Source organism: Theropithecus gelada, chromosome 17 (genome assembly GCF_003255815.1).
Source record: "Theropithecus gelada isolate Dixy chromosome 17, Tgel_1.0, whole genome shotgun sequence".
Lineage (NCBI taxonomy): Eukaryota > Metazoa > Chordata > Mammalia > Primates > Cercopithecidae > Theropithecus > Theropithecus gelada.
In genome coordinates this window covers 59,476,207-59,499,347 of record NC_037685.1, presented here as the reverse complement: position 1 = coordinate 59,499,347, position 23,141 = coordinate 59,476,207, and the positions used below count along the sequence as shown (strand labels likewise).

The following is a 23,141-nucleotide window of genomic DNA, read 5'->3' as shown; positions in this document are numbered from 1 at the left end:
CATTCAGTATATAAAGCTGGTACAAAAGAATATGTGTAGAATAATCTTAATTTCAAAATTGTTTACATATATATTACACAGAAAAACGTTTGGAGAGGGCTGGGTATGGTGGCTCATGCCTGTAATCCCAGTACTTTGGGAGACTGAGGTGAGAAGATCACCTGAGGCCAGGAGTTTGAGACCAGCCTGGGCAACACAGCAAGACCTGGTCTCTAAAAAAAATAAAAATAATAATAATAAAAAAATCTGGAGGGATGTTATCAAAACGGTAAGATGAGTTGTAAGGTGATTTTTTTTTCTGTTTGCATTGCTGCATTTTCCATTTTTTCTACAATGAACATGTATTATTTGTGTAATTTTTGAAGAGGTTAAAAAAAACAGAAAACATATTTATCAACTATATTCTGAGACTTTACTATGTGTAAAATACTGTGCAAGGTGCTATGGGTAGCAACATAGGAAGATGATCATCCCTGACTTGAATATGATGTATCAATAACAAAGTTAAGAAAAAGAGAGGTGTAAACAAATATAGTCCAAAAACAGAACTATAAATCTAATCATGAATTTTTGAAGCTGGATAATTATATAGAGTCTATATCAAAATGTTATAATGACACTATTATAATACTACCATACACTATTTATATAATCTTCAAATATTAACATTCTGTTTACAAGAACGTTTTATTTCATGTTGATTTTTATCAAAGTAAAGCATGCACATCGTTTAAAAAGACAAATATTATTGAAAAGATTTAAAATACAATAGTCTTCTACATTATCCTGCCCTACCCACCAAAGAAAACAATTTCAACTTTTTTTTCATCTGTTTCTCTTTATTTACTTCCATATTCTTAATACTATGCTTTCAAACTATTTCACCACCTCTTCATCTTCAAAACTACATCTGCTTACTTTTGTATAACTCATTTTTAAATAAACTCTGATTGAGATCTTTAATGTCTTTTCAGTTAACTCAGCAGCCTGACATTTTCTGATCCTTCTTGGGAAGGCCCACTGCTATGGATCAATGAAGAACTGAAGCGCTTGCCTATCTACCAACATGCTGACTCCCTCAATCACAAGTTTCGCAGCCCAGTCTTATGGAATCACGAACAGGTAAGTTCATTTGATGACCACATATGCTGCTTCTTCCAGCTCTTTAGAATAATGATATGGCCTGCTGAAATGATCTGGGGACTTTGTCTCTTACAGTAGTTCAATCAAAATTTATCCTAATTCCAAACCGAGATCCTTTTTCACCCTTATAGATTTAAGTAAAAAACTTAAAGGGTATAAATATTCCAAATATGCCTCTTCCTTTCCCATAAATTAGTGTGGTAGTTTTAAAATAAAAACAGATAAATCATACCTAGATCCACCTATGTGCTCTCCTTCTGTCAAAAGAAATGGTTAAAAATAATTGGGAAAAAAACTTTTTGGGGCAGTTCCCCAACTATGAACAAAATACGTATCAGTTACAAATAAACTAGAATGTGTTTTCCCATAAAAACTATGTTAAAATGTTTGCCTAGCTTTCTGGACCAGACTACAGAAGCTTATTTGAGTCAGAATCCAGCTGAAATGCTATACATCTGCAGAAGGTACTCAGTAAAGATTCTTGCAGAGACCCTGAAGGCATATTCTAGGTGCTTTCAAGAGCTTCAAGTTTGACAGTGACTCTTCTTTAGTTTCAATTCTACTTAAAATTGTCTGTAGCACTGTTATTAATTTTACCTGGCATGCTTAAGGATGCCTTCTGGTTTACGAGTACAATCAAAGAGAAAAGAAGGTATGTGTATGAGAAAGACTGCCTGCGGTAAAACAAATTCACCAAGGATGAAAGACCATAAAAGAGGAGTAGAGACTGGGGGGAAGGGCACTCAGTCAGCTGGTCTACCTTGTTCCCATTGGTAAAGGGGGCTTAGCTGCTGTCCACAGCCAAAGTGGTGCAGAGTGACCCATTCCCATGGTTTGGATCTACCCAAGTTAGGTATCTGCAATTGGTTTAACAACAACTCATGTTGATATAGAGCTTTAAGTATACCAAGTACTATACTATATAACCATGACAACATAGTTATTACCACCAGTTTGCAGATGTGGAAAGTGATATTCAGAGACATCGACTAACTTGCCCAAAGTAACACTGCTAACGATCAGGGAGAAGGGCAATGGGGAAGAGGAACAAAGCAAACAAAACCCAACCTCTGTTTTTAAGGCTAGGTATCATCTGATCCTTCTATTAGATTATCTCCTCCACAAATATCTGCACAGCAAATCCTGGAGAAATCGTTTATCATTAAAAGGCAAAAATTAAAATAAATGGGGAAAAAAAGGCCTAACAGACTGCCACTACTGCATTTATTCAAAGAGAACTGGGGAATAGGCTGATACTGGAGAGGCGGAAGGAATGAAGGAGGACTGATCACTATTTTGCCCTAAGAATGTTGAGCATTCGCTACTTCCCACCCAAAATTCTCCTGCATAAGCTCCCTCTACAGAGCTTTACTTTCAAAGAAAAAAACAACAATTTCTAGCAATCAAGTATCCCAACCTTAAAACAGTATCACTACCTTCAAAATTAAGGGGAAAAAGTCAGCAATTACCCCATTACTATAGCCTCTGTTGTTTCCTCGAGAAACCCCATTAATGAATTACTGGGTAAGGAAATTATAAATCCAGTTTCTATTCTACATTATCACAAAGGCAAAATACTTAAATTATCAAAGATTATGAAACATCAGCGTGCATGAAACAAGACAGTTTTTAATGAGATGATGAAAGAAGTGTAAACTGTAATTAAAATACAGGAAAAGCAAATAGGAGAACATATAAGTACTAAGTATATACAGAACTTGAACCATTAAAAAATTATTCAGACATAAACTTAGTTCTTGGTATGCTAGTTTTTATACTTGGTTCTTTTCAATATCTTGAAGGTTTCTTTGTAAAACCAATTAATTATATTAGAATACTAAGTTCCATGGAGACCCAAGAGAGCTGAGTCATTAAGCAGACGGTTTTCTGGGCACAGGAACAAACCACAATCAATTTTCAATGATCCATGTGTGTATTATCTCCAGCCAATTTTCCATCCTAGCACAGCTTCCTCAGGCCTGCCTGTTCACTCCATTAGCCAGCTGGTACATGCTTAAGGAATGTCAACTGATCATAATAGCAGCTTAAATAAAACTCAAGTGGGAATGCAAATCTGGTACAAAATCATCTTAAAATCCAAAGTCAAACAAATTAGTTTTGAGTTATCTGGGTCTGTTTCTTTTTAATCACTTTAATCAACTGAAGGTTAACTGTTCCAGTATACAGAAGGGGTAGCAAGAAATTGAAGGCAACTGAAATAAAGCACCAGAAATTGAGAGGAAAATTAAACAATAAAGTAGGAAAACGGGAATTTTAAAGGAATAAAATCAGAGAAGCTAAATCTCAAATAACTGCTCAAAAATGATGGAGTCAGTCAGAGGGAGCTACAGGCCTCTTCCTGCGATGGTGAAGGAAAGCTAGGAACACAGCGCTGAACGTTAGAAGCTTTCCTCATTTGTGTCTCTCTCAGTCTTTAAAAAGTCACCTTCGATCAGCTAACTATACAGTACAGTATCTGTCACATGATGGACAGAAAAACAGGTTCAAAAAAGGCAATACATTGTTTAACAGGACTTCTCTCTTCCTGAGTGTGTTCAAACAAGCACGACTTGGTGACAAGAATACAGACTTCTTAGAAAATTGGCAAAAATGAGCACAGCATCATTTGCTGCTGTTGACTGGGATGTCATCTAAAAGGCCCAACACGTTATCAGTGCTGAAGGCAAACATGTTTATACTTGTGGAGTCATCCACATACATGTAAAAGAAACCTTACGATGGCAATCTAAATTTCTTCCCATAATGGAGTAATAAAGCTTAGAGAGAAAAATGGAACTATCTACTTCATCTTCGGTAAAGCTTTGATGTCAGATCATTGATAAAAAAAATATGGACAGATGATCAGATCACTCTGAACATCTGCAAACAACTGCTTATGGGTTCATCCTGCCAGTAGTAACTAGTGGTTTAGTAGTCATAGGGATCTGTAGAAACCACAGGACAAAGTTTGGTTCTTTATGACTTAGTATTTTGACTACACAGGCAAAAATTTAGAAATATCCTTATTTAATTTCAGTAAAACATTAAATTGTCTGGGGTCATGTATCAGCTCTAAAGAAAGGTGAAAAAAATTCAAATTGTGAAAAGCGTTTTTAAACACAAGGTAAAACTCAATAGGAACACTGAGGTCATTTGGGAAAGGAAAAGAATTTTTCAGACAAACTAGAGGCACAATAAATTAATCTGTACATTTTGTTAAATTTGGCTAATCTACATTACACACTTGCTAAATACAAGGTACTGTAATTTATACGGTGAGCAAGGCTCTTCTCTGAAGAGGTTATTAGGGACTGCATATAAAATAAAGAGCCATATATGTACTTTAAAAACAAATATTGGATTATCTAGGAGAATGTGAGGAGGGAGTTCCAATATTCATTTCTAAAATAACAAACAGAAAGTCATGAGAAAAGGTGCTGAATTTTTAAGAAGAACTTATGCTGGCAAAAGACTGGAAAGTGATGGAGGAACGTGAGTTTGAAAGGAAGATTAATGAGATCCTTTGTTGATTTCATGCCCACATGAACTAAAGATAGAAGAAAGTGGTATTTTAAGCAATGGTGGAAAAATAAGACAAAAATACTGCAGATTGCTTTTTGCAACGATGATAATAATTACCTCACAGGGTTGTTATGAGGATAAAATGAAATATTTGATTTGGATCCAAGTGTTCTGTATTTTATAAGAAGCAGAAGAACTATGATAGCTATGTTTTACTTGACTACACTCCTAAAGGTCTCAGAACTTGTCTTTTTCAACCTAGTTTTCTCAATACCTGGCACATGGTAGGTACTAAGTTAAGATCTGGGGAATAAATGGGTTCTGGGTATGTGTGGGACATGATACAAACGCAAGGATTTAAAAATAAAAATACTCCATCTGTAGACAGAATAGATGATGATGGGTGAGATGGAAGAAGAGGATAGACAAAGGAGGTGAAAAGAAGATAAAAGAGAAAAAGATAGTATGTCACTGGGCAAATAAATGTAATGAAAAAAATGAACAGCTACAGGCTCTTGAGGGAGCAATCCCCTATAGTGGCCAAACGAACAGGGGCACAACAGCAACACGTATCCTTAGTGTCATCAAACATTAGGGCAGACTGGGAAACCACAGACACTGAGGAAGGACACAGAATGAGGCACAGCTGGAATCTTTCCTGTCAGGATTGAGGACTTTGATCCTTTAGGGCTGCCTGAAAATCTCAGCGAAGTTTCAGATCTAGAAAACACTCTTCCCTTTAGGGAGTTATTGATCAGTGATAAATGGCCTTTGTTTAGCTTCCAATATTATTCTTTTGCTTCATTATATTATAAGTGGGCAAAATCCCACTTCACTCACACATGTTAACATCTTCTGAACTCCATTTCTCAGTGGAGATCCTAATTGTGTTTTGAGATGACAGTGCCTAATGTTGGAGTGGAGGGTGCCAGTACAGAGAGGGTGAGACGTCACAGGAGGGCTACTAGCCTGTCTCTGCAAGCCTTTGCCACACAGATGCCCTGTGGGATCACCACATCTAGGGCCTTGGCTCTGACAGTCCAGAGGCCTAACATGGCTTAGACACTCCCACCAACTGCAACACTACATTTGCTGTTACATGCATGGGGTTATGCCCGGGTTATGCCCTCTGTTCAAATCACTCTCCACTCACAACCTTTACACCAGACACTCAGGTCTGACATTACCCTCTCCACCAAGCCTTTCCCAATCTCCCTGTTTGTTCCACGTCAATAGATGTAACTGCTCCTTTCTTATAGGCCCATTTTTTGAAATGGCTGAAAGTCAGCTAAGTATCAAACAACAGAATTAACTTATTGCACACACTGATTATTCTGTTAATGAGTCGGTAATATTTGGATTAATGTGGAAAGGCAGAAATATTCTGTATATATTCCATGAAGCTTATTTTCTTGCACTGATCTTAATAAAGTCCCTAATTATATTGTTATAATCAAGATTTTCACATAAATTAAAAGTGGTTTCATTCCTTGCAAATTATAGGAAAAAGAGCCTTGTAAATACTTTGACTTGGGGCTTATATAGAAACACTGGATGTATAGGAATTAATACAGAAGTTTAGCATATGGCCCAATTGCTGTCACGCAAATGCTAAGATAGAATTATGAATTTAGGAATTCGGTGTTTCACATGAGATATGAAAGTATGGTCCCAGGCATTTGTATTGAAAATGCAGTGCCCCATTTTTTGTAAGCATAAGAGTATACAGTCGGCCCTCTGTATCTGTGGATTCAACCAAACATGGATTGAAAGTTTTTTTTAAAGAAGCAAAAAAAAAAAACCAATATAATGAAAATAACACAAATAAAAACCAATACGGAATAAGAGCTATTTACGTAGAATTTACATTGTACTAGGTAATACAAGATTATACCTAGTACAATGTAATATTAGTAATAATAGATTACTTAGGTTACAGGCAATCTAGAGATGATTTAAAGTACAGAGGAAGAGGCATGTAGGTTATATGCAAATATTGTGCCATTTTATATCAGAGACTTGAGCATCTATGGGTTTTGGTATCCATGGGGGTCCTGGAAGCAATCCCCCAGGGATACTGAGGGAAGGTTATACGTTCTATAAACCATAATAGTCTAAAAGTATTAAAAAACAAAATGTAAAATAATCAAATGATCTATGAATCAGTGTCAAATTTCTTGTATGTTCCACATAGACCTACACATATACAAACATAAGAGTAATATGATCTAAGATTGCAAAATGTTATTCAGTTTCCAAGTGCAACTGTTTCAAGTACTGTATTAAATCATGAGTATCTTCAGAACCATGAAATGAAATACCATGACAAGCAAGACAATGGAAGCTTAGCACTAGTGGGAAACAATATTTTCTTACTGAAGAATCTACTGCATTCATGCCAAGATGAAGGATTTGACAAGTTAATGTCTTTTCTCTTTTTAACTTTTCTGCAGCTCAAAACCTTTCCACACTCTAAAGTAGTGTCCACTGGAAAGTCAACATTGGTACAATCTTCACATATTTAAACACAGTTTCCTTTCATTCAAGGATGCAGGTCAAAACATGAGGAGGGTGTTTCCTGGGTTATGAATTGCACTGAGCACTGGATCTCCACTGACAGAGGCATCCATGCATTTGTGATATATAGGGCTGCTCTCCTCATCCAGGGTCCACGCAATTCTCCTTTGAATACAGTTCTAATATGCATTTAACATGCACCACTGGGACATGATGAAAAATTATAATGGTAACAGTACTTACGTACCATTTACCTTACAGCTAATCCTCACAACTTATGTAGCTCCCATTTCATAGGTAAGGAAATAAGGAGAAAATAAGGGAAAGTCAAGAAACTTACCCAAGGCCGCAATAGCCAATAAATGATAGGGCCTGGGATGTGAACCCAGGCAATCTGACTCTAGGCCCCAGGATCTTAACCCTTACACCACAGCTCTATTACAAAGCATGATCCTAGTCCTCAAGAAGCTCAGTCTAGTGAGAGGGGCAAGTAGAGCAGCAATATTTAATGGTGCTTATCATGACAAGAACGGCTCTGGCAAAGACAAAACTCAAGTCCCCTCACCTGGACATCAACATTCTCAAATCTGCAACTACCCATTTATAGCTGGCCACTGAGAGTGGATTACTATTACAGAGAGATCACTTCTGTGGTTAAAATGTGGGTTAATCCTTAACATTTAGCTCCTAGGGAAAACTTATTTCTCACTTCATAAGATACCTACTTCACTATAGGGTCTACTGACTTCATTTTTTTTTTTTTTGAGACGGAGTCTCGCTCTGTCGCCCAGGCTGGAGTGCAGTGGCCGGATCTCAGCTCACTGCAAGCTCCGCCTCCCGGGTTTACGCCATTCTCCTGCCTCAGCCTCCCGAGTAGCTGGGACTACAGGCGCCCACCACCTCGCCCGGCTAGTTTTTTGTATTTTTTAGTAGAGAGGGGGTTTCACCGTGTTAGCCAGGATGGTCTCTATCCCCTGACCTCGTGATCCGCCCGTCTCGGCCTCCCAAAGTGCTGGGATTACAGGCTTAAGCCACTGCGCCCGGCCTTGACTTCATTTTTAAAGCAGCAAGTATTTTTACAAATATTTATTCTTAAATCCTGATACAGAAAATACAGTGATTCTTTTTCAATTCATATTATAAAACCTGAGTAAATGTGCCATGGTAAATTTTTATATGCGCTATGAAGAAAAGCATCTCTTACTGAAAATAACTTTGTGGGGTGGTGGTGATAGGGTTAATTAGGAAATAGTAAACTCTGAATAGAAAAGCCCATGGACAATACAATAACAGGAAGAGCAGATCTGTTGATAGGTCAAATGTTAGGTTTAAAAATATTACAGTCTACGCTCTTCTGAAATATTAGTTGGGGGAAAAAATCCACACAGAGAATATAAGGTCAAATAATTCTTGAGTTCTTTTACTCAGTAAAATGTATTTTGTTATCTCTTTAAGATAACAGATGCTCTCGAGAACAAAACTGATGAAAACAAAACTGCAAAAGAAAAAGGGATTTAAAGTCTAGAAAGATGGGTGTGGAAGCGAGCCAATATCCAGCAAAGAAAAGCTAATATGGCAGCTGCTTGAATTTAGTAAAGGATAGGAAAAATGGCAGAAGACCAAAAAGCAGAAATAAAAAATAAAATTCAGACTCTCACCAAACAGCTGTTCAAAACATAGACAGGAAAAATATCACAGAAGTTGTACAAAAAACATTACAATACAAGCCTCTAAAGTTTGCCTCTACAGTTTTTTTTTAAATGAGGGAGAAGTTTGGTAGGTGTACTGTTCTTTGATAAACACACCACATACCAGAAAAACCACCTCACCAAAAGCGTGGTCTGTAAATCACTCTCTTAATCCTAAAAGAGCTTTATTTGATACAAATCATCTGCAGTTCTCTGTAGACTGTCCTAAACAATACCTCAGAGTTCTTGGATCTCAGCCCTGAGGATGGCCTATTCAGCAGAAAGTCTGGTCAGCCTGCTGAAGCTATTTTCTTCAGCGTGTCAAGGCTGCAGTAATCTGCTAGAAAACAAGCTGTCCACCCCTTGTAGATTTCAGTCTCTGATTCATCAAATGATTATAAATTATACTCAGAGCTAAGAGCAAGGAATAGGAAAAAAAAACATAAAAGAAAGTTCTATAATGTGTAGGATTTTGGCATCTCATCACTTCATGCTCTTTAAAGTGTTTTCATTTAAAAACACTTAGAAATTCGTCTCTTGAAAATGCTATTTCAAGATAAAATAATTTACCTGTCGTCATCTGAATAAAGTCATTTTTAACCCCAGGAAGAAAACATATGTATACTTCTAATTCTTAGAAATCCAGCAATACACAATGAGATGGGAAGAAGAGAAAGCCTGCTCTCCACAGACAACATCACAGGTTCAGTGACAGCCCTGCGGCCGCTAAGTGCAAGGCAGAGTCCTGCCTTAGAGGCAAGAGGTGATGAAGAGCCAGTGAAACAGAGGGTGTAGCCCACTCTAGAGCGATCGTGCCTCTCGCCTGCCGTGGGGGACTGCCTGCCAGACCAGGCCTCATCTTGATCACCAGGCATTTTCTGTCTTTCACACTCTAGGCATCAAACATGGCTTTGAGGGATATGGTAGTTTCCTCCACACACTGGCAGGGAGAGATTTTGAAAAAATAGTACATATATACATAGACAGTATTTTCTACATCAATAATTAACTACAAAAATATACTACACAAAAAAAATGTATGCCAGTGTGGTGGCACATGCTTGTAGTCCCAGCTACTCAGGAGGCTGATGTGGGAGGACCACTTGATCTCAAAAGTTTGAGGCCAGCCTGGGCAACATAGCAAGATCCTATCTCTAAAAAAAAAAAAAATGTTTTTAATGTATTAAAATCCACCGGTAAATTCTTAACTCTTTAAAACCTGCACTGTCAAGCTTCAAGTTGTTTTTCTGGTGCCAATTTATACAGCAATGAAATTAAGTAAGACAAGGTAATTTTAAATCCCATTTTACAATTTAAAAAACTTAGTTAACATATATACATGTGTTTTGGGGGAAAACTCTGTATTTATATAAAGGAGTAATTAATAGAGTTAAGCGGTTAAACATACACATAAACCTAACTTTGAGAGCAGCATCCCTTTAAGGAAAATGTTTACAAAAGTGCAAAGTGATGAACTTAGATGGTCCACTGAACAAGTTGGCCAAAACTGCACAACTGTGCAAATAAGGTTTTATATTGACATTCAAAGATCCCAGAGATGCTTCCTTCTTAGCTGGCCAAAGTTGTAGAGCTCTGGTACAATGCAAACACATTCTTACAGATGCTGAATTCAACAGCACAGGAGGAACCACTAGAAAGGCTGCAGAGATTAACTAAAGGAAGGAAGCAGCTCATGGAGACTAATCTCTATAGGAGAAAAACTCAAGGCATGGAAAATTCCATTACGATTAATCCAACCTTTACCTTTATATCATACCACTTATCATACCAACAACACATCAGCTGCCAAAAGAAAGAAACCACAGAGAGTAATATAATCGATGATTTTGGCATCAGAAACCAGCTGCAAGACAACCAAAACCCAGCAAACCACACTTTATCATTCAGAGACTTATAAATTATATGTGATGATATAACCAACAAGGGAAATGTGAAAGCATGTTCTAGAGCCAATGTTTATGCATTGTTTTACAAAATATCAAAAACTAAAAACACAATATTTTCTTGTCCCTGAATTAAAACTAAACTTTAAGTAGCCATATATATTAGGACCATCTCATCCACTGAAACATAAACAATCCTTAGGGAATGGAACAGCAGCTGCAGTTTAATTGGATGGAGCAATGCTAACAAAGAGTTTAGAACTAAGTTAAAAATAGAATAGGTACCCAATTGAGACTGCAGGGGAAAATTCTGAGAGACAGATCATGCTGATTTTCCAAACAGCATAATTTGGCTTCCTCCCAAAGTCTAATACACTCTTACGCTTACCAAAAAAGGGGCACTGCATTTTCAGTACAAATGCTTGGGACCATACTTTCACATCTCATTTGAAATATTAGACCCCTAAATTTACAGTTCTCTCTTACTGTTTGCTTGATAGAAATTGGGACATATACTATATTAATTCCTATATGCCCAGTGTTTTTAGAAAAGTTTCAAGGATCTTTTTGCTATAATTTTCATTTTAATCGCCTGAACCAAAATGTTCAGGTAAAGATCCATTAAATACAATCTATATTATTAAAAAATATAAGGGAAAAGTTTCTCAAATGTTAGAGGCCATCTGGTTTAACTCTGTCATATAAAGCCAAGGAAATTATGGTTTAGAGAAGTTAACAACTTGCCTAACACTAAATAATACCTGGTTTTTGAAAATTTAACTCAAAATTACCTATATTTACTTTTTTCCTCTCAAAGCCTAGATGGCATGTATGGCCACCCTGGGGAGAAATGATGAGACAGATTATAATTATAATATTTTAGCCCAGGATCATTACCTTTAGAGGACAACACTGTAAGTACCAACACTAACACTATCCCAATGCTATGTGATGTGTCTATGATTATTGTGATCTGCAACACACAAGCTTCAGAGCAGAATTTCCTACCTGAAAAATCCAGACTGAATAGACTTACTCAGTAACTGTTCTATCTTTATATAATCCCTAAAACACCTCTCAATGCTTTTAGAAGACTGATTATGCAGTTCTTCCTTTATAATTTTAAATCTAGGACACCATCAAGTAACCTTAAGAGAATAAGAAAGCAGCCACAATACAGCAGTGAGAAAATGAGTCCCAGTTCTGCACCTACTAGCTCTGTGATCCTGTGATATTCAAGGTCACAGAGCTATGTGATTAAAATGAAGATATTTCTACTAACCTTTCAATATTCTTAAGGGGATAAAATATAATTTATATATATATAAATATATATAAAATATATATTTAATATAATTTATAGTTACTTTGTAACTATAAAGCACTGAACAAATCTGTTATTTTAAGAATTTTTTAAATTATCACTTTACAGTTACAATTTCAATAGTAATCATAGATATACTATTCATAGTTATATATGTTAACTAAAATATCATGTGCACAGCAATTTACAGAATAATATATATTACCTCACCGAGGCTGAGACGAACCCTTAAAGTTTCTGTCTCCCTTTTATTGGTTAAGCAACTAACGCTCAGGGAGACTGCCTTGTCTGAGGTCAACCAGTAAGGGACACAGCTGACTCCACCCCAGAGCTTTCTAACTTCATATCCAGAGTTCTGTCAAAAAACACATACCCTTATTTCATTCAATCCGTGAATAACAGTTTCTATATTTTGAGGATGATCAAGTGCTGCTTTGGCACAATTTAGATGAAAAAGTTAAAATGAACATATTTAAAGATAATGCTAATAAGGTTTAATAATATGAAAAATGGTATTTTCACAAACCAAGTATTATCAGTAAACCTTTATTTGGGTTCTTAACAAGTTACTTTCTCATTCATTTGATTCTTTTCACGTTTAAAATTTACAGAGAACAGTTCCATTTCCAACATGTTTCAGCTAGGCCAACAATTTTGTCTCTTAAACTGAACTCCTTGGAGCATATGCTCTGGCAAAGCTGTTAGCTTCATGTGAGTCCAAGGCAGGTAACATCGATGACGTCATGCCCATTAAAACTGAGTTGGTCAGGAGTGGTGGCTCATGACTAATCCCAGCACTTTGAGAGGCCAAGGCGGGTGGATAGCTTGAGCTCAGGAGTTCAAGACCAGGCTTGGCAACATGGCAAAACCCCATTTCTACAAAAAATACAAAAATTAGCCAGGCTTGGTGGCTTGAACCTATGGTCCTAGCTACTCAGGAGGCTGAGGTAGGAGGATTGCTTGAGCCCAGGAGGTCAAGGCTGCAGTGAGTCAAGGTCACCCCACTGCACTCCAGCCTGGGTGACAGAGTGAGACTATGTGTCAAAATAAAGCAGAGACTGTGGAGTCAGGCCATCCTGGGTTCCTATCTAATTACTAGTCATATAACCTTAGGCTGGTTACCTAACTTCCCCAGGTCTTGGTTGTTTTCTATAAAGGGGAAAAGACACTATCTGCCTTGAAGGAGGATTAAACTGGTTTTCCTACCTGGTGAGGCAAATCAGTCTTCTTACTTTACAGTCACAGTTACGTGTCTGTTAGACTGTCTGCTTTGGGCCAGGAATAAGCCTAGTTGGCCTCCTCATGTTCTGGCTTGTTCTGATCTTTCATTGCTCTCCAATGGGGACCAACTTATTAGAACAAGCAAATAGGAAGGGAATCCTCTGCTTGCTTGCTACAAGTCTGGGCAGAAGACAGTGACACACCTGTAAGCTAACACTTCTAAAGACAGAGATTTTCAGCACAACAGTTCCTAATCATAAACTCCTAGAATCCTTTATGTTTTCCAACCATTTGAGGACAAAGTGCAATCTCTGCCATATAAACACACGAATCATAAGTTTCTAATCATAAGCCCCTAGAATCCCTAATATTTTCCGTCCATTTAAGGACAAACTGCAATCTTCCCCATGTAAACAATCCAATAAACAAAAAGCAGAAATAAAACTGTAGTATCAAATCTAGAAGGCTTCAATTACAAGGTCTGATAAATAATATAAATCCAACTCATTTACTTTGACAAGAACATGATAATGGTACTCTTTTACGCTTCATCTTCAGGGAATGAAGTGATAAATGAAGCTTATATTAATTTTACATTACCAATTTTATATTAATCACTTTTGGAAACAACAGCAACAAAAACCCCTTGTTAAGTATTCTAAGCACCAGGACTTATGTTTAAGTATGCAGAGCAAAGAAGCAACTCAGGATCTGAAATAATGTTAGATGAGGGATCGCAATGTTGGGTGATCCTTCACTTGAAATCGGAATTCCAATGAAAATTTATTCTTAGATCCCATGTAACTTATTAACAGTTGTACACAAATGCTCATGGGGACCCAAGGGAAAAGGCCAAGACTCTGTTCAATTTATTGTGGAGCTAACAAGATAAAAATGGCACAACAGACATCAAATTATTGAATGCTTTAAGTCTTTGTTTTGGCCTCCAAGTGCTTCAGGTCACCTAAATAAAGACTGGGATTTCTGGTAATTTTTCACCGAAGTGAGGGAAAGTCCATTTCACAAAGTAAGGGCAAAATAAAACTTAAGCAATCCCACATCCTTTCACCCCATTAGATTTTTTTGAAATATTATCGGTCTGGGAATTCCCCAAATCTGAAACCACGCAGTAGGTATATGGGTAGAACAGGTGCTCACAAAACCAATATTGTCAGCCTTGGAGGGGTCAGTTCTCACTTAATGTGAGATGCATTGCAGCCAAATTTGGCCTTGCAGATACAAAGCTCTGCCTTCTTACGAGTGTATAATAACATGCCCAATTCTTAGCTCAGGTGACCCCTCTGGAGTCATCTACCTGGCAATATCTATCAGATCTGCTTGGTTCCTACTGCATAGGCTACTCCTCTGGCACTCAATCATTGCCTGCTCTGGTCACCCTTTGCCTAAATGAACCTCTAGATCTGACCCCTCCTGGACAGGCCCAGTCTTTTGTCATCTACATGTGACAGACTATGGAGTTGAAGACACACAACCACAAATTTGTCGTTCTCAATTCAAAGCTTATAGAATAGTTATTTCCCTTTTCAAATTCAAGTTCAGCTCTTGGGGTATTTAATGAAAAAACAATAGAGTCAATCATTTCATAAACATTTTTTGAACACCTGCTGTGAGCCAGGCATGGTTCCAGGGGTTGTGGATACATCAGTGAACATTCAAACAAAAATCTCTGCTCTCACGGAGCTTATGTTACAGTGTGTGTGTTTGAGAAGTAGAAGGAAAGGCAATATGTAATGAATACAATAAATAGGTAAATTATATATCTCATATATTGGAAGGTAAGTGCTATAGAAAAAATACTACAAGGTAGGAGTGCTGGGGGGCGGAAGGGGTGCTGCAATTTTAATGAGGTAAAAGAGTTAGAAGAAATGACACCTATCCTTCAGGAATTCAATACTACACAGCTCTTTGGTCTAGTCAGATTGCAAACTCTGTGAAGGCAGGCATGAAATGAGATTCGTCTTTGCACTCCTGGTACCTGGAAGACAAATGGACCTTAAATAGCTGCTGGAAAAACAAACGCACGCCTTCTGTTATTTTTCCAAAGCAATGCTATTTGTAGTAAATGGCATAGATTTACGAGACAGCTGGTTAGGAAATGAGTGTACTATTTGGAATTGAAAAGACAGCATACCTTGGAATCAAATCCTTTAAATTCCACTTCACGGTACTCAAAACAACAATCCTAAAACTTTTTCTCTACTAGAGTTCTGTGGGGACAAGATCCCAAGGAAAATCCATATCACTCTCCCATACTGCTGTTGCAAAGTAAAAATGTCCATCAATCAACTTCAAGTGGGAGATACTCTACCTTTTTAGACCAATAGAGAGGCAAGATAACGGATGAAGCATGGGATCCAGGTGGTGAAGATAGTAATGTTAGAGGCTCTTGAGGACACAGAGAAGACAAAAATGAAACAGAAAATAAAGCATAACCATCTTTTTTTTTTTTTTTTTTTGAGACGGAGTCTCGCTCTGTCGCCCAGGCTGGAGTGCAGTGGCCGGATCTCAGCTCACTGCAAGCTCCGCCTCCCGGGTTCACGCCATTCTCCTGCCTCAGCCTCCCAAGTAGCTGGGACTACAGGCGCCCGCCACCTCGCCCGGCTAGTTTTTTGTACTTTTTAGTAGACACGGGGTTTCACCGTATTAACCAGGATGGTCTCGATCTCCTGACCTCGTGATCCGCCCGTCTCGGCCTCCCAAAGTGCTGGGATTACAGGCTTGAGCCACCGCGCCCGGCCAGCATAACCATCTTTATCAAGGCTCTCTATGATGCTTATCCATGCCTCCCCCCAGCTCCTCCTCCCACTGAAGCCACAGGATAGGCATAGTTCCTTGTCTCACTCAAGAATTTTTTGTCTTCTTGAAGCTTGTTACTGTGGTGGCTTTCTGAGTTGCAAGTGTCAGCTAATAAGTGTACAAAAAAATGTCATTATAAATCATCAGTCCTTCTTCCTGTTGTGGCACTCATACTCTGACACTGCTATGTAATCATGCATATATTCACTCACTTTCTGAGTAAACATCAATGAAAGCCTACTGTGTGCCCAGTTTTAAGTGCTCGGGGTTCAGAAGCAAACAAGGACAAAGCCCTTGTCACCAAGGAGACATTTTTCAAGTGGAATTAGACAATAAATATATAAATATATAATATAACATCAGTTGACAATGAGTACTATGAAGGAATATAGCAAGGTATGGGAATAGAGAGTGATGGAGGTTTGTATGTGGATGTGCCTGCCACTTTAGAGAAGGTAGATGGGTAAGCAGCCGCTAAGATGGTGCCAAGGATCCCCACCTCCTAGTATTCAGACCCTCATGTACTCCCCTCCTCTTAAGTGTGGGCTGGACTTACCGACTCCTGTCTAACCAACAGAATAGAGCAGAGGCAATGGGATGCCACTTCTGAGAGCAGGGCATAAAAAGACTGGCTTCTGTCTTGGGTTCTCTCTAACTCTGTCTTCCTGGCTCTGGCAGGAAGCCAGCTGCCATGGCATGAAGCATGAGTGAGCTTGTGGGTAAATCCTCTCCCACGCAATCCTCAAGACTGCAGCCTGGATGACATCTTGACTACAGCCTTGTCAGAGACCCTGAGTCAAAATCACCCAGCTAAGCTCCACCCAGATTCTTGACCCACAGAAACTGAGACGTATTTGTTGCTTTCAGCCACTAAGTTTTGGGATAATCTGTTATGCAGCAATGGACTAATACCCAGTCAAGGATGGTCTCTCTGAGCAAACGACTTTGGAAACAGGCCGTGTGAAGATTTAGGGGAAGAGAGGTTCGGGAAGTAAAGGGCAAGTGCCAAGGCCCTGAAATGGCAATGTTAGGCTTATATGAATAAAAGAAGTGAGAAGGCCAGTGTGGCAGAGTCACAGGTGATGCTTTGGGAAGACAGCAGGGTGGGGCAGGTGGGGGAGGCAGGCAGTTCATGCAAGCCAGCCAGGAGGGCTCCTATGGATAACACGACACAGTCTGTACTGTGAAGACCATTAGTTTAACTCCCACTAACTGGCTTAAACAACAACTATATATATCAATAGCAATAGCTAATGTTTGAGGATTTAAGTGTACTAGAAATTGTGCTAAGTGCTTTACTTCATTTATTTGTCACAACAGCCCTATAAAGTAGATGTTATTATTAGCCTAATTTTATAGGTAAGGAAACTGAGGCTCAGAAAGGTTAAGTCACTTGCCCACATTCATAAGATAGGAAGTGTGGAGCCAACAGGCCCTCTGACTTCAGAGTCCCTACCCTTCACCTCTACACAATACTGCCTTGAAAGAGGTCGGCAGAGAAACAGAAAGTCTCTCCCACCCATGAAAAAAACAACAACAAAAATTGTAACCCTAAGCTGTTGTTTAAGCCAACTAGTTCAGTCTCTGCGTGATTAGATGCTCCCGGCTGTTGGATTTTCTCTTGGAGTCCTTTTTAACAGAATTGGTGGGGGCATTATTCATAATTTTTTTGAGGTTTGACTTAAGTCAGGAAGGTAAAACTCAGAAAAGCACCAAGGTAGCTTTTCTTTTTGCGATATGCTAAGTGCCTTGCGTAATGAACAGGGAATACACAGAGAAACAGTACTAGATTTAAAAAATCAGGCTGGGAGCGGTGGCTATCCCAGCACTTTGGGAGGCCGAGGCAGGCAGATCACGAGGTCAGGAGTTTGAGACCAGCCTGTCCAATATGGTGAAACCCTGTCTCTACTTAAAAATACAAAAATTGGCTAGGCATGGTGGCGGGTGCCTGTAGTCCCAGCTACTCGGGAGGCTGAGGCAGGAGAATCTCTTGAACCCGGGAGGCGGAGGTTGCAGTGAGCTGAGATCACGCCACTGCACTCCAGCCTGGCCAACAGAGTGAGACTCTGTCTCAAAAAATAAATAAATAGAGTCTTTTTAATGCAGTTTTTACAACCAACTGACCTAGATTGAGCCCTGGCTTCCTACCAATAGTCCAGATACCTGGCACCAAGCCAGGTATCCATCTGCTATAGAACTTGCTTTTCTTTCTGCTTAACCTTTATCTTAAGGCTTAAGGAAGATTATGAATGTTCCATCAGAATCTTAATTTCTTTTTTCAAAGAGGAGAAACACAACTTGTCTGTGATTTTTTAAAATATCCTATTAATGAGAATGGTATTTTAAAGTATTTTTCTTAAAAGCTACGGCTTATCAGACTGATAACCTTCCATACCCGGGTCCTCAAATCATATTATAGATGGAAGAAAACAAAAAAATAACACAGGCTACTACGGTTTTTTGTTTCCAAGTTTTCACCTTGAAGGAATATAAACCAACCCAGCTTGCTCAACATCAATGACATTACAATAATAACACTAATAGCTAACATTGATTGAGGGCATGCTTTACGGTTCAGGTACCGTCCCGAGCACTTTGAATATTATCTAAATTAACAGTTGTAACATCCCTATATGGTATTCTTGTTATCTCAATTTACAGAAGAATAAACTCAGGCACAAAGATATCAAATAGTATGTCCAAGGTCTCATGGCTAACGTCTAGAGCCAGGATCAAAACCCAGGCATTATGAGTCCAACAGCTCTTAACTCCAATGTTATACTGCCTCAGTTTGCTATGCCCATGCTTACTGAAAAGATATTCAGCATTCCACACACATCAACTTCTATTCCTAAAGAAGGTCTATTTTGGCTGGGCACAGTGGCTCACGCCTATAATCCTAGCACTTTGGGAGGCTGAGGTGGAAGGATCACTTGAGTCTAGGAGTTTGAGACCAGCCTGGGCAACACAGTGAGACTGTCTCCACAAAAAAATAAAATAAAATTAGTGAGGCATGGTGGCACATGCCTGTAGTCTCAGCTACTCAGGAGGCTGAGGTAGGAGGACTGCTTGAGCGTGGGAGGTCAAGGCTGCAGCGAGTTGAGATTGCACCACTGCATTCCAGTCTGGGTAACAGTGCAACCGTCTCAAAAAAAGAAAAAAGTGTACTTTTCTTTAAAAAAAAAAAAAGAATTTCAATTAAATTAAGTCCTGCAATATACATACATATATCAGCCAACCAAAAACACCTCCAATATCCTACATATCCTCCTTCCCACAGAGTAGTTCCATATTCTTTACTATAATTGTTAGGTAAATACATATACAGGTTAAAGACAGATGATATACATTTAGGCACTAATAAAAGTTACAAACACATACAAGGCTGAAATACACAATTTATTCCTCTAGAAAGGTTCATAATTTTGCTTTCATTGCTAAATAATCTAAGCTCAGGTTTTTAAAAAAATTCTGGGCTCATTCTCTTTTATCCTTGGTCTCTCTCTTCCTGTATTTCTCTGCTCAAATGTCACCTCCTCATAAAGGCCTTCCTTAACTACTTAATCTCAGTGTCTTCTCCTTGTCATCATTATTTTACTACCTGAAATTAAGTTTGTTTGCATGTTTCTTTATTGTCCAATTCTGCCATTAGAAAAAAAAAAAACCGCATGTGGATCAACTTGTTCACTGCCGTATCCTGGCCCCTAAACTGTGCCTCCATGTAGTATGTGCTCAATATTTATGGAACGAACTAATGAAAACATTCCCTGTAAAGCAAGCAACTTGGTGAGTGCAGACCGCAAGAGCCAGGCTGTTCACTGCCCTGATCTCCTCCCCTCAACTCTCAATTTTCACATTGGTAGCCCTGGATTCATATCCTTGTAAAAGACATGAATTCTTCTGATATGGGTTGGGGAAGGAGGTAAGGGTGGTTGCACCCACTAACCCCTATTAGTAAGGACAGGTTGGAGAGAAGAAATGATAAATCCTGCCTTACCGGTTTTTGGTTGTGAGGGAATGGTAGGATAAACAAAGGGGTAAATGAACCCGGATATGGGGCCTTTGGGGTCATCTACAACTCTTCTATTACTCCTCTATAGAATCTGTCTCTAAGTTACTTTTTTTGTTTAAGCATTTTTTTTTTGTATCCATCCTTTTATCTCCTGTCCTACAAGTATGCCTTCCTTACATTATACCTGAACTATTACAAACGTCCCCAGCTCACTGCTGTCTTCCAGTTTCCTTCCACTTACCCATTCTGCACACGGGCATGGGACAAAAAACAAAAAACTAAAACTTTATGGCAGTTCTCACTCAAGAATCTTTAACAGCTCTCTTACACTGAGAAAAAGGAAATCATTTATTCCTGTTATTAGTATTTTATAAGCCACCAATTCTTTTGCCATCTTCACTGACAGAATGGGTGCTCACGAAAGAATCAAAGTTTCAGTAGTGCCTTTCACCCATCCCATTCTGAATTTATCACATAATACTCTACACTGCACATTCGGGCACTTCATTGTTAATACAATTGGTTTTCTTTTTCATGTGTACAGCTCTTGTCTGCCTTCTCCAAAACCACAGAAGGATTTTCATGACAGATTCATAGTCTCTTATTTCCACCATTTCTCAGGACTGTGCTACTATTAGGTACATACTTACTGTATAGTTAAATAACTAGAGATCTAATAATCCAAGTTTGAGAAGAATTTCATCATGAGGAAAAAAAAAAACAACAGAAAAAACACACACACACAGTTAACTGTACCAGGATAGTTTATAAAGCAGCAAAATAAAATAGCAACATTAAGAATTTGAGCAAAAAAAGGCTGGGTTTGGGGGTCTTAGTAAGTACTTGAAAGCAGATGGGTAAACTTCCAAGAGCCCAGTTTAAAGGTTGTTACAAAGAATGACTCTAAATAACGCTAACCAAAAGGATGACTTTTGTCTAGTGATCTGGAGACCATCTAAAATCTGAATAATATGTTGACGGGCAACTAAAAGGCGGCTGGTGGGCGGTAGGCCATGGAACTTGATATGCTTTCCTGTCGCTTGAGATGTAAGATACTCTTTGGGTCAATACTGAAGAGACCACTTTGTATGTAGACACCTTTCCATCTCTAGAGATTCTGTGTGAACCTGTGCATTACGCCAACTAATTAGAGTACTTAGATGTTACAGCTATATGCAATTTATAAATAATTAGCTTGTAAAGTACTTTGAAAATAGAAAGTGCCAGCAAGTACTCAGAATTACTATATATTAAAAGCTTTTGGTATATAATATTATTTAATAATCGGCTTTTTAAAAGTCATAGTACTTTACAGCTGAAGAGAACTTCTGATCTTGAATCACTGGCATGAGTTTATTTAGAATGAAATGTTATTGGAGTGCAAATCAGATGCAGATTAACTTTTCACAGTACATATGAGTATGATTCACATTCGTCTCCCTGGTCCTTTTTGGACCAACTCAGCTTTCCCTCAGGTCCCTACAGACTTTATGCAGATTCCTTTCACATATACAAGACTCTTGGTTAACCTGCCTACCCTGTTCTCAGTTTCTTCCCTTCACCCAACTGCCTTCTGCAGGTGTTTTTTATGAACCTGTGAGTTTATGGCCACCCTAAAGAGATTCAAGACAGAATGCTACATGATCAGTCTAAATCCTTTTGGGTGCAATGAAGTCGTGATGTGGTGAGTGGTCGCCTCTGGGTGTGTTTCCTACTGTACTTCATCTGCTATCATCAGTCTGTACCTTGCTGTCCACTAATTAAACTTTGTTTTCATCTCCTGACAGGCCTTGGTTCAGAGGAATTAAACTCCATGTAAGTAATTCTGTTTACTATTCCCACAGGCAAAGTTTTGGGAGAGGAAAAAAGTTTTTAATCCTTTTCCACATCCTTTTTAAGCTTCCTTTTATCTTCAAAGGCTAATGCCCTTAAACATTGACTTTCCAGAATTTCTTACTATAACCATAAGAGAATATTCTGTATCCTTGCCCTATGACATCCCTGCTTCCGCCTAAACTCACCTCTTCCAATGTCTTCATGTGCTTCTTTTATTGGAAAACCAAACTAGGCCATTCCTCTGTATGAGTGGTAATGTTTACTCCTCCTAGGTAGTAAACTAATGCTGCTTCCGCCTAGTGACCTCCATGTTAACTTCAGGTGACATTTTTCTATTCCCTATTTGAAACCCTTGGCTTCCATACCCTACTTTTGCACTTTCCTACCATCACATTGACCCAAACTTATAAATACTCTTATCTTTAAAACTCTTCTTTGACCCAAACTTTAAATACTGAAGTTGCCTAGGGCTTGGTTCTGGGCCCACTTCTTTGCCACCCTCTATTTTTTTTTTTTTTTAATCAATTTTTGTCATCTTTATGGCAAGGACTCACAAAATTTGTCTCCAGCTTAGATCTCTTCCACGATCTCCAACTCACATAGCCACTGCTTACAATGTTCAAAGATGAAACTTTTGATTCCTATCATCTTTTCCACCTCCCAATCTATTTTCCATTTTAAGCTTTTCAATTTCAGTAATTGGCCCTAAAGCTAGGCAGTAGTCATCTTAGATTCTTCATCTTCCACATTCAATTCCTGAGGTGTACCAATTCTGTGCCAATTCAATTCTAAAATATACCTCAAACCTACCTTCTCTTCTCCATCATTAGCTTCTACCCTTCTAGGCCACTTCAACTCTTTATAGTGTCTCTCTCTGCTACTACTCCAGCCTCCCTATAATTCATCTCCCCCAACACTGTAATCAAAGTAATGAAGATGCCATTCCCACTGTGCTTAAAATCCAAAATCTCTACTACCCCGTCTCTTCCTCCCATGGACTCCAGAGGGACCAGCCCTTCTCCTTGTCTACTGTGCTACAAAAACATGCAGATCTTCTTTCAATATCTTCAGTTCCTCACGCCACCAGTTTTCTGCTTCACGCCACCAGTTTTCTGCTTCAGGACCTTTGCACATGCTACACCCCCAGAATGCATTTT

At 38.6% G+C, this 23,141-nt stretch overlaps 1 protein-coding gene across 2 annotated transcripts in view; it reads right to left on the bottom strand.

The window, feature by feature from the left end:
• The window catches only part of LOC112610731 (protein POLR1D), a 46,500-nt gene that overhangs the window by 19,062 nt on the left and 4,297 nt on the right, over window positions 1-23,141 (bottom strand). The window lies entirely within an intron of this gene.